The following is a 12,957-nucleotide window of genomic DNA, read 5'->3' on the forward strand; positions in this document are numbered from 1 at the left end:
ATCTTTTTCATATTTTATCAAAATTAGAATCTGGAATAAAAATGTTATCATACATGTGTTGTGCAAATAGTTTTCTTTATTGATATGATATTAAGATTCTTTGACTTAAGATTTATTCCGAATTGCATTTCGTTTATTTGCAGATTTATTTTTGGTAAAAACTTAAATTTTAACGAAAGTACTTTTACTGTAAAATAGTTTTAAAATTTCAGATATTTTGTGAAAATTTAAAATTTTTAGTTATTAAAATAAGATTGTTTATTGATTTTGAATGGACTTTAAATTAAAATTCTTTGATGAATAATGTTTCTGTGTTATTTTGCTGTATTTTTATTTGCCAATTTATTGTTGGGGTAATTTTAGAGTACAGAATATTCACACAATAAAAAAAGTTCTGAATTGCGAGCAACTATATCCCATACAAAATTGTTATAAGCTACCAAGTTGCAATTTTACTAATGTGCAATGCGTACGATATTCATTATAGATTTTGAAGTTCCAAAATTTAAAATTTAAGAATGGAAAATTCAAACGATATTTCTAACTTCGTGAAAGTGAAATGCGTTCCAAGTATATTATAGGTCAGCGGTTCCCAAATGGTGTTCCGCGAAACCCTAGGGTTCCGTAGAAAAAGTAAAAGGGGTTCCGAGAGGTAGGACTTTTTTTTTACCTCACATTTGTGATTTTTGAAATTTTCTTTACATCTAGATCTAATTCATAAGCTTTTATATATTTAATTCGGTTAATATTTCGGTTGTTCTTTATAGTGAAATACTTCCATCTACAAGTAAAAGAAATGTAAATTTAAGTGTCCTTGATGTCACGTGATAGAGATGGTTGCTTCGTGGATCGGATCTGTATTCCACATGTATACCCCACAAACAAATTTAAAACTAAATTAGATAAAGCTCTTGCATGGGCCGCTCTAAGCATTCCCCAACAAGCTAACTGAAATAAAGTTGTAAACTCGGCGAAATAAATAGTATTTTGGCGAAATTATTGGCGTACAATTTTTTCTACCACAAAAGAAAATACTATATGGGTCATTCTCACAAAAACAGTCATTTTCATGTCCCCAGTATATTTTATGTTTGTTTTACAGCTTACGAAGAAAAAAAATTCAGGGAAAGTGTCCTTCAGAATGCAAGCTAACAAAAGAATAAAAATAAAATTATCAATTTTTATTTTTTATTTATTTTAGGTAATTAAAATATACCAATATGTCATTCCCTCACTTGTCCCCACTGCTGATTTAAAAAAAGAAAAAAATTGTTTCTGAAATACAAATTTTTTTTTTTACAAATTCTTTTTTTTTATTTCAGAATACTAAAATATAGAATTCAGAAAATCAATTTTAAATTGAATTTCTGATAAAAATATTAACACAGCACTATTTTAAACTTTGTCCCCAGTGTTTCGCGTCATTCCCTCACAACAATGTTCTTATCGCCTGCAATCTTCTTAGAATAAAAATATTTTAATAAAAACTTCAGAAGTTAACAACTGGCATCATAGAACAAAATTGCAGTATGTTTCCATTTTCAACTTAAAGAAGCTTTGCTGCGGAATACATTTGAATGAATCAAACCAGGTAAAATTTTTTACATTTGTCATTCCCTCATGTCATTTTTTAGAGTAAAATAAAATACAACTTCATCGAGAAAGTGGATAATTATATGTTGCTTTCTTGTATGAATATAATTGTATGTGATTGACTTCAGAAATTCATTAGGCCTAACTGTTATTTTCAAATTTTTTGAATTCGTCATTCCCTCACTTGCGTATAAAGTGAGGGAATGACGCTGAAGTGAGGGAATGATTCAAGATGAGTATATTATTAAATTTTTTTTGTTCAATCGTGCCAGCCAATTTTATTTCCCAAACCTGTAAAAACTATTAAATATATAAGACTAAATTATAATAAATATTAGATATACTTAGTATGTTATCATTTTCAACTTTTAGGTAGATGTAACTTAGATAAAAACATGTATTAAAATAAAATATCATTCCCTCACTATTAGTGTCATTCCCTCACTTTTTAAATAGTGAAAATAATTAATTTACTTATTAATTAATTTGAAAAATGAATTAAAAAATTAATAAATTAATTTATTAAATTAGTTAATTTATTTTTTAAATTAATTAATTATTAATTATTATAAATTCATTAATTATAAATTAATTATATAAAAAATTAATTAATTTAAATATTAAGTATAATTTAAGGATTTATACTTTCTTTATAATGTCATTACATATTTCTATTAATATAAAAAGTTTCAGAGCTTTTTATTCACTTTACTTTTTTGGGATTTTATGAACTGAAAAATGACAGTTTTCGTGAGAATGACCCATATAATAATCCCCTCGAATCCTGAAAATGACGACAAAATGAATTTTTCTGAACGAATCCTGTATATTTTATTCCATTGCAGTTATTTCCCTAAGATACTTCGCATTGCCAATTAGAAAGTCCAGATAATGTAAGCAACAAGCATGAAACTAATTAACTGCCGTAAAATACAGACAGACTTGTACGTTATCTTATCACGCTCTATCGCGTTACAAAATTCTTTTCTGCTGTTTTCAATAAAATAGATTAAGTATAAGCAAGATCCATAGTATCATCTATTATTATTTTTGGGGTACTGAATCGGAGATGGATCGTTCTCTGATTCAGGGCAAAATTACGATCTGTGGACGAATGAATGGATGTATGAATTTGTCTGCCTTATAAACGGGTTGTGACGTATGGGTGGGGAGGAAGTCAAATTCTTGGCCAAAGATTGCGCCTCTGGAAAACAAGAACAATCTCACCCCGTCTCCCTTAATGGCCGACAACAACAACATTGGTTTAAATAACTTGTATCCTTTTTTCATTCTGAATGATGACGATTGCGTAAGTAAAAAATAAGTGAGATAGTAAAAATTATTTTAATGAAAATTAATTTTAAAAAACTTAAATAATTTTTAAGATTTTGACTAGGACTTTTGATATTTGACTAATTTACAGGCTAATAATTTAAAATCCCTACTCCAGGAGTGTGAATTCAATTGTCGGATATTAAATCTAATTTAAGTTTTTTTAATTAAAAAATCGATTAAAAAAATGTCATTCCACTTTTTTAATATTTTCAAAATGAAGTATTTTATTGCTTAATATGCTCACAATTTTTTTTATATGTTTTATTATTTATAAACTCGGGGTTCCGAGGAAAAAAGTTCAGTCATTTAGGGTTCCACAGCTGAAAAAAATTGGGAATTGCTGTTATAGGTTACCAGTTCCTACATTTAAGCTTTACGAAAATAATTTACGTACAATATTTAATTCCTTATTTCCAAAGAACAAGTCCATGCAACAAAGGAAAGGATAACACTTAGTGCTATGTAAACTAAATAAAAAAAAAACTCTCTGTATAAAGCTCAAATGAAAGTGCATAAATTGTCATACTATAGTATGTCAATTCATGCAGTTTCATTTGTGGTTTATACACGTTGTTTTTTGCTTTAGTCTAACAAGTCCATGCATTTATAAATTAATAAATAACATTCCATAACCCTAACAAAGGTCATTCAACTTCTTGTAAATTATTTATCAAAGCTCCATCTGACTCTATTTTAAAAACTAACTCTGAGTTGTAATCACGAAAAACAACTCGTCTGCGTGATTTGTTGTCGTGTCATTGTCTTAAGTGATTTGAGCATGATTTTTATGAATATGAAATGAATAAGAGAAATTGAAAGAAAACAGAATCGTTTGTCATCATCCGTCATTCGTTTTTATTTATATTTCGAACGTTGGATAATAATAGCTTGACGAAGACGGATTACAGCCTTTCACAAATTTTAAACTGAAGTGAACAGAATTTAAGCAACCGAGATTCTAAGGTTTTAAATTATAGTGGCCGGCAATTGTTTTATAACATTTTGATTTAGCTTTACATTTGTTGAAAGTTAGAAAAGCTAATTATCTTTTTACGCGTGAATGCGATTGCGTTGAAATAAGGGGTCAAATGAATCATTTTTATTATGAAATGTTAAGGGCTTGTTTCTTAGAATTGCAGGCGAATATATTATTAAATAATGTTCAGTATCTTTTATGTTGTATTTGGTTTATCTGTTTCTTTTAAGGTTTAAAATTGCAAGGAATTTAAATCCGCATACATTTTATAAGTAAACTGGTTTGAAATGTTAATAACCTCATTAAAACTGGCATGAGATGTGTAAAATTAGTTTTCGAACATTTATAATCTTATTCTAACTGAATAAAAATATTTTTATTTCGGCCTTTAATTCTTTATTATTTGAACTATCGTGGATTCATAACAGTTTACCAACTGATTCTATCTACATCAAATTAAGTTCAATAGCTTTTCGAAATATATATTTTTTTAATAAATTTGAGTGTAATATTCTCGTTTATTTCAGTCCTATATAGTTAGGTTTTATTTTATAGATGATTCGGAATTTGTTATTCAATATTGTAAAACATTTTGTATATACAAGGATGAGTGTATTTAAATAAGTAAATTTAATGAATAACAAGTTATTAAAACTCTCCTGATTTCCCTAAAAAAAACTGGTTTTAGCTTCATTCTTTCATAGCGTGTTTTTGAAATATAGCCACATAAAAAAACAATTTTATGATCCTCATGAAAATAGCGGATCTCAAGAAATGTCTTAAATTTCACTAAAGCCCAGTTTCTTTTTGCATTTATTTAATTCTTTACTAACTTTTATAACCTTCGTTGAACAGCCAACCCAAATTTGGGTTCACGGCTACTAAACTTCAACTACGTAGCCTTGTCATTTTGAACCCTATCCAGAAGACAAGGGGAATGACTTCTGGATCAAGTATTGGGAGAAATTTGCCTTCGTGGAGGACTTTTTGATGGAACTAACCCGCATTTGAGTTAAATCAGAGTAAAATCACGAAAACCTCTCACACTTAGCCTGGTCTTAATGAGACTCAAACCCATTATCCGTCTATTGATGAGGATATTTTTCATCCGCACTGTGGTTGGTGCGAGCCGGGTGCGGAATTCGTATTAACCAGCCATCGTTGAGATTCGAAACTGGTATACCTCATTCGAAAGCATACGCTCTCTCCCCTGAGCCACTACGGCTCCCTTACTAACTCAAATATCCAGAGTTAATATCGATTTATTAGACCTGATGATTGTACATCAAATCAGCTTGAATAGCTGTCACACCTTTTTTCTATCCATCCCCTGCTTGTAAAGCAAATTCAGTACCATTCACTTTGTTATAGAATGACTTATGGATACTTAATGAAATATCTTTTAAATAAATTAGAGTATAAAATTTTTCACACATTTATTTCAATCTTACACGGTTATTATGTTTAATTTTATTAATAATTCTGCATCAGATATAGGCATTCATGAAAATTATTCCGAAATGCAATGATACGTGTATTTAGAAAGGGTTTTAGCAAATCTATTAAATGTGTCATAAGCTTATATCTGATTAAAACTTTTTTAATTTTCTTAAACTATTTTTAACTTGTTTTTTTATATTCGTTTCTGAAATTTAAAATTGTTAAAAAACTGTTTTACTTTACAAAAATTAAATAACAAATGCTTCAGTCCATATCTAATTAAAACTATCTTAATTTCTCTAAACAAAAACCTGTTTTCCGCTTTTTTCATTCTATGCATGTTTCTGAAATAAGAAGAAAAAAAACTTATATTTTATGATCCTCATTAAAATATCAGATCTCAAGAAATGTCATAAATTTCACTAAAGCCCCACTTTTTCTTTTTTCCTTTAATTCCTTACTAACTGAAATATCCTGGGTTAATATCAGTTTATTAGACTTCCTGATTGTACATCAAATCAGGTTGAATAGCTGTCAAACACACATTCTTTACCCCCCCCCCCCACTATTTATAAAGCAAACTCAGTACCTTTCGTCCTGCTATAGAATGACTTATTGATACCTAGGAGAACAGGTCAATTCGTAATGACTTTTTGGAAGAAAGTTTTTTTTTTTCCTTCTTATTTAGTGCAGTTTTTTTTCTCCTTTTATTTCTTTTATTTTTTTTTTCTCCTTATTTTCGGCGAAGTCTTTTGGCCGCCTTCAGTCCATTTCATTCGCTCCCTGCTCCCGACAAAGTCGCTGACAAAATACTTTTCCTTTCTCTTCCAGGTGGAAGGAGAGAGAGATCGAAGATTAAACAAGTTTCTTTTTTTTTCTCGTTCGCAATCTACTTTGTTACTTCTATAATGGCTCAAAGATTTGCGTCGTTCGGATTTTTTAAAAAAAACTGGCTTACTTGTGCTGTGTAGAAGTTTGGTAATGTTCGTTCGGTCAATGTCAATTGCTATACAATTTTTAAAATCCTTGATTAAAATAGACTAATAATAATTATTTCACATTTGGTAACGGTCGTGGCAAAGTTGTAATAGATTACACTGTGAAATTTTTTGTTGTTGTTGTTGTATGCGATTTTTTAGAAGATTTTAAATACTTTCGTATCGCTCATTTCAAATCTTCCATCTGTTTTTCTCACTAAGCAACGATGTTTTTTTAAATGACATTTTTTAGTTAATTTTTCGACTAAATATACAATTCTAAAAACATTAAGGGTAACAGGAGATCGTATAGAAGTAGCTACAAATTTCTAAGGGAGTTAAAGTACCATGCGCAAAACAAAAAAAGGATTACCATGAATAACTTTAGATCTACTTATCGGATCTTCACGTTCTAGGGCTCAATCTTAATGATTCGAAAGGGTGACTTCAAATATGCTAATTAATAAGTGCATACGGTATTTCAAGTTGCGCAATCAGACACTAAAACGTACTTTCTCTTCTTAAACATGCCCTTTTTTTCAACGGATTCGCATTTCTGACCCCCAAAATATAAGGGGTAGCTGCAATCTGGGAAATAGGGTCTCAATAGTTTGATCAAGGGAGCGGTCCAAAGTTTTGACCCCTTAATATTAATTTTGTTTTTCGCTTATTTCGCTAAATCTCGAAAACTTTTCAAGCGAAATAAAACTTATTTTTGGACACAATATAGTTCCACCCAAGGTCATCCACGATAGCAAATTTCTCCCAATACTTGATTCAGGAGTTCCCTTGTCTTCTGAATTGGGTTCAAAATAACGAGGCTACGGAGTTGAACATTGGTAGTCGTAAACTCGGATTTGGGTTGGGTGTTCTACGCCAGTTATAAAATAAAATTTACCCGATATTATATTGCAATCAATTTACATAGTCGTTATGTAAAATAACTGCAATAAATCTTTTTATTTGGGGTTTTCATAATAAGCTTTCACTACTCTGGTCTTAGTGCGAAATGCCTGAAATTAATTAATCTGGCTAAATAAGAAATGAACGATATATTTTCTAATCAACCTGTTGGTATTTTATATTCTATAACCGTCGTGGAACAGCTGACCCAATTTTTGGGTTTACGACTACTCATGTTCAACTCTGTAGCCTTATCATTTTGAACCCACTCCAGAAGACAAGGGAACTCCTGGATCGAGAATTGGGAATACTTTGCCGTCGTGGAGGACTTTTTGATGGAACTAACCAACATTTGCGTTGCATGGAGAGCAAGACCACGAGAACCTCCCACGGTTAACCTTACGGCAAGAGGACTCTTACCCATGATCCGTCTGAGGATATTTCACGTCAGCACTGTGGTCGGTGCAAGCCGGATGCGGAATCAAAGTGTCAAGAAAATACTGTAGGCTTTTCCAATTAGCTTGGCGCATCGCTAAATAACGATGGCTGTTTGAAAAGGGCCGATTATTCACTTGACTCTCCGGCTATTTCCCGATTACAAGTTCAACCTAAACATTTCACTCGGACTTTTTAAGGGATTAAACATAACGGCAATTCTGATGATTTTATTATTTATTTGTTAATTTACTACTATGAAATTTAATTTTTTATTTGAATTATGAGTTATTTCACCTTAAAATGTTTTCTATTAGTGTTAAAAATATTATAAAAGTTGTTCTTTTTTCTTTTTCTAGGTAAGTGTTTCTCAGAAATCTGTTTTCTTTGGATTTACCTGTTAAGCATTGCATCCATTAAACGTGAGTATTGGAATTTGTTAACTCTGTTTTTCAAAAGCTTTGTCGCCGAGGGAAAAAAAAGCATAGTTTGCGGGCCTAACCCTTGAAGCTCTGCGATGATTTTAAACTATATATATATAATCCTTTTATCGAATTATCCGGCCTTTAGAACAGGCAAATAACTTAAATATTTCAAAAGTGATTAATTTTTTTAAAAATCACCCATTCGGTGACATTTTTTTCACCTAGATGAAGAATATCAAGATCTCTGCCTTATACTAGTTTTTTCCAAATTTTTATGTGCCCAGGTAATGCAGCATTGAAATAAGTTTTTAAATATTAAGAAATTAGACCATAAAAACTTTATTTTCACGAAATTGCTGACTTTTGGCGTTTTGCGCCATTTTCAAAATAAGCGTAGACAGCTTACTTTAGATAGGCTAAACTTGACCAAACAGTCACGAGTAACAGTTACAAACTCACAGCAGTTCTAAAAGTAGCATATTATTCACAAAAAAAGCATCATTTCACAGTACAATGAAGCCTTCGAAAAACAACCTTAATTGTTAAGTATGAACATAATTTTACATAATAATCTTCTGTAGAATATCAGTTGTCTTCGTTTTGTGGAAAAAATTCTTTGAAGGGTGATTTTCGTTGCTATTTCACCATAAGAATAAAAAAGAAAGCTATAGTTTAAGTTTTTAAATTCTATGAAAAACTACAATTTTCTGAATTTTACATCGGAATAAAAGATTAAATATTTTAAAGGCGCTTCTTGAATGTCATACATTTTTTTCAATGTTTCCTTTTTTTTTTGTTTAATGCTTCGCAACTTGTCACATTTCCCCATACCCCTACCCTTTTTGTCACATTATATTATTTAAAGATATAATTGCAGTTTGAGGCTCGTTGGTTAAGTGGTTGTGATTCTCATGCCGCAGGTCCGTGGTTCTATCCTCAGACGAGGCTTGGTTGATTCAGCCTTTCATTCATTCTGCTGTTGCGCCACTGAGTTTATTTTTAGTTTACACTAACTGTTACGAAACATAACACGGGTTATAGATTATATTTCAATGTCTATAAACTTATAAATATGTGTTTCAATGATGTTTTTAAATATCTACTAGTATAATAATAAATATCTACGAATTTTTTTTTTTTTTTTTTTTTTTTTTTGCGTAGAATTACATTCGGATAAATGAATGTTATAAGTGTGTGCAAAAATTTTTCAATTCGCTTAAAGTTCTCGCGACAGGGCGAAATAAGCAAAAAGTAAGATTAACAGAAGGGGTCCAAAATTTGAATAGCTCTCCTGATTAAACAAGGGGCACCCTATTTCCCTGATTGCTGCTACCCCCTAAATTTTGAGGGTCAGGAACCCGATCCCTTTGGAGAAAAAAAAAGTATATTTATTCAGAGATAGTACGTTTTTACGCCTGATTTTGTAACTTAAAATATCGTCTGCATTAATTAATTAGCATATTTGAGGTCACCTCTTCGAACCTATTAAGAATGAGTCCTGGAACGTGAAGATCCGACCACTAGATCAAAAGTTATTCAAGGTGGTCCGTTTTTTATTTTGCGCACTGTACATTTATAAAGCTGCATCGATTAACGTCCAAAATTTTCCTACCTCACACTATCTAACTAATAAATTATAAATTTTATTTTCAATTCTTTATAAACTTCTCATTAGATAGCGTAATCAAAGTGTAGATTGATTACATACTATGGTTTGTTCTAGCAAGTAACCAATCATAAAGTTATGCTTGCAAACATTTTTTAAAATTTCTAAATAAGCAAAAATCTGTCTAAAAAACTTAAATTAATTGTTAGTTTTCTCAGAACTCTTTCGATTTCAAAATACTCTTTACGCTTTTCAACCTTACAAGTTTGTTATGTTTATTTATTTTTGATAACAGTTTCAATTAGTGTAATAGGAACTATTTTTATTTTTTAAGTATTGTGATTAAAGTTTTTTCTTTTTTAAAAACAGCTTTTTTTAAAGCATTCCCTATTACTTTTAAAAGACTTCGAAAAGTTTAAAATAATTTTAATGGAGTCATTCAACTCACTTTTTTCTCATCACATTTAGTGTTTTTTTTAAATTTATTATTCGTAGATAATATACATTTGTCACTATTCTCAGAACTCGGCATAATTTTTAACAATCTTCTAAAGAAATAACATTTTAGCCTTATTTATACAATGTTATATATATATATATATATATATATATATATATATATATATATATATATATATATATATATATATATATATATATATATATATATATATATATATATATATACAGGGTGTCTCAGCTAAGCGTTTCAGAACTTCTGAGAGGGGTAGGGGGTATCCTGACGACTCGAAATCATATAGCAATGTGGGGTCCGAAATGCTTTCCTGCAGCGGTGACGTACACAGAAGCACCATAAAGAAAAGAGACCGTAAGTGAAAAATCGCTGTAATAATACATTGAAAAAATTAGATGGCCTCCTCGGTCACCCGACCTATCATGTCTTGATTTCTGGAGTCATATGAACACTGGTTTATGACACCCCTCTTGATAATGCTGGTTGCAAGAATCACAGTTGCTGCCTGCGAGATATGCCTGGAGTACTGCAGAATATTCGAATGTACATGCGCCTGAGACGTGAGGTGTACATTGTAGCCGGTAGCAGAAACTTCGAACACTTACTTTGGTTCATGTACCATATAATTTTTTAAATGTATTATTATAGCGATTTTTCACTTACGGTCTCTTTTCTTTATGGTGCTTCTGTGTACGTCACCGCTTCAGGAAAGCATTTCCGACCCCACATTGCTATATGATTTCGAGCCGTCAGGATGCCCCTACCCCTCTTAGAAGTTCTGAAACGCTTAACTGAGACACCCTGTATATATATATATATATATATATATATATATATATATATATATATATATATATATATATATATATATATATATATATATATATATATATATATTAGTTATACTGGACAACCCTTAAGTATTTCTAAGGGTCCTTACAAAAATGAAAAGAAGAATACACATTGATAATTTCAAATTTATATGTAATCTTGGGAAGAAAAAAAACAATCGAAATCTGTCAAACTACAGTAGAGGATGGCGAATGTATTAGTAAGTGTCCAAATAATTTTAATTGGAGGATAAAATTCGAAGACGTTTCGAGTAATAATAATCGTCTTTCTGCTCCTATCTGTTTTCTGTGTCAATCAAACCTGTTTATTACAAAAGTCTTCCTGTCCCGTAAGTTGTCAGATTTCTCCAGTATTTTTTTCATGATTAAGTATAAGTTTGCGACCTCTCATTCCGTATACGTTTTTGTTTTAAATTTTGATAAGGATTTTAAAAATACACTTTAAGAGCGGGTATTGCGAAACACTCTGTATGTCTGACTTTTCCTATGCAAAATCCGGTCTTTGCATGAAATTTTTAAAATCGACATGCAAAGTATGAAATAATTAACTCGTCACACGTTGCCTTGACATTCCATTGATTGATGAATCAAAAACATGCAAATATTCTATGCAAAAACTAGGCATATATATTTCATCTTTGATACATTGCCTAAAGAACATTTGTCATTCTATACAAGGACTAAGCATATATTCTCATTTTTCATACAATGCCTGAAGATCATCTATCATTTTATGAAATATCTAGTAGCTTGATTAGACAATTTAATGATTCTTATATTTCATACTTTACCTGAAAACGCTGGACATTCTATACAATGACTAAACGAATCCTTTAATGTTTCTTATGTTTCATAACTTGCCTAAACACGCTAGGAATTTTATATATTGATTCTATAGAATGTCTGCTTTTATTGCAATGACGGTAACGCAATTATTATCTTTTGTGTCTAAAAATTTGGAATAAAATCGAATGATTAGTCTATAATTAAGACAAGTTTTCACAAATAAAAATGGAGGCTATTTATCTGAACTCAAACCGAATCCAATTACAAACTTAATCCATTTAAAGCAGTTTCCCAACTCCATTTTCATTCGTTAGGTTCAAAAAAGACACAGACCATAAAATGACAGAATATATTGCACTAATTGTCTTCTTCTTGAATTTGATATCCAACATATATATATACTGGAAGAAATGTAGTTTCCAAGACAAATCTGGCCAACACAAAAAACGAGGACAAAATAATAATTGTTCCGATTGACCATTTTTTTCATAAAAGTTTCACTTTTAGGAGTTTCAGTGATCCAAAATCGGCAAACTTATATTTGTAAATAACCTGCTTCTAAACAATTTCAGTGATCCGTAAAGCATTTTTTCATTTTTATTTATCAGCATCATTTCATATGCCTAACTATTAGGAAAAAAAGCCCGATAATTAGTCATCCATTAAGATTAAGTTTTCACAAATGAAAATGGAAGTTGTTTATCTAGGGCACAAACCAAGTCAGATTACGAACTTCACTCGTTTAAGGCAATTTCCCCATAAATATGTTTCCACTGCTTCATCTGATTAGAATAAACTCAGTTTTTTTTTTCCTTGTTAAAACAAAATGACAAAATATATTGCTCTCATTATCTTCTAGTGCACTAGCTTTTGGCTTGCAACGAATGTATCCCCAAAAGACTCCTCTTCCAACGACAAATCTCGCCAAAATAAATGAATGCGGGCCGTTTACAAATCGCCGTTTTTAAAAGACCTAAGGCCAAAATAATAATTGTTTCGCCAAGAAATGAGTTTGGACTTGTTGGTGAGGCTTGTAATTGGTTATTAAAAATTGACGCTTACTATGGAATTCCAGAGAGGGAACTAGATGCGGAAAAAAAAATTCTTTTTACATTCGATTATTAATCTTTCTCAAACTGGCTGCAGATTATTAAT

At 30.6% G+C, this 12,957-nt stretch overlaps 1 protein-coding gene across 2 annotated transcripts in view; it reads left to right on the forward strand.

Annotated features, from left to right (window-relative positions):
* The window catches only part of LOC107441952 (uncharacterized), a 358,765-nt gene that overhangs the window by 85,217 nt on the left and 260,591 nt on the right, over window positions 1–12,957 (forward strand). The gene's annotated exons all lie outside the window — the stretch shown is intronic.

Source organism: Parasteatoda tepidariorum, chromosome 2 (assembly GCF_982258835.1).
Source record: "Parasteatoda tepidariorum strain Cologne lab strain chromosome 2, Ptep-v5.0, whole genome shotgun sequence".
NCBI lineage: Eukaryota > Metazoa > Arthropoda > Arachnida > Araneae > Theridiidae > Parasteatoda > Parasteatoda tepidariorum.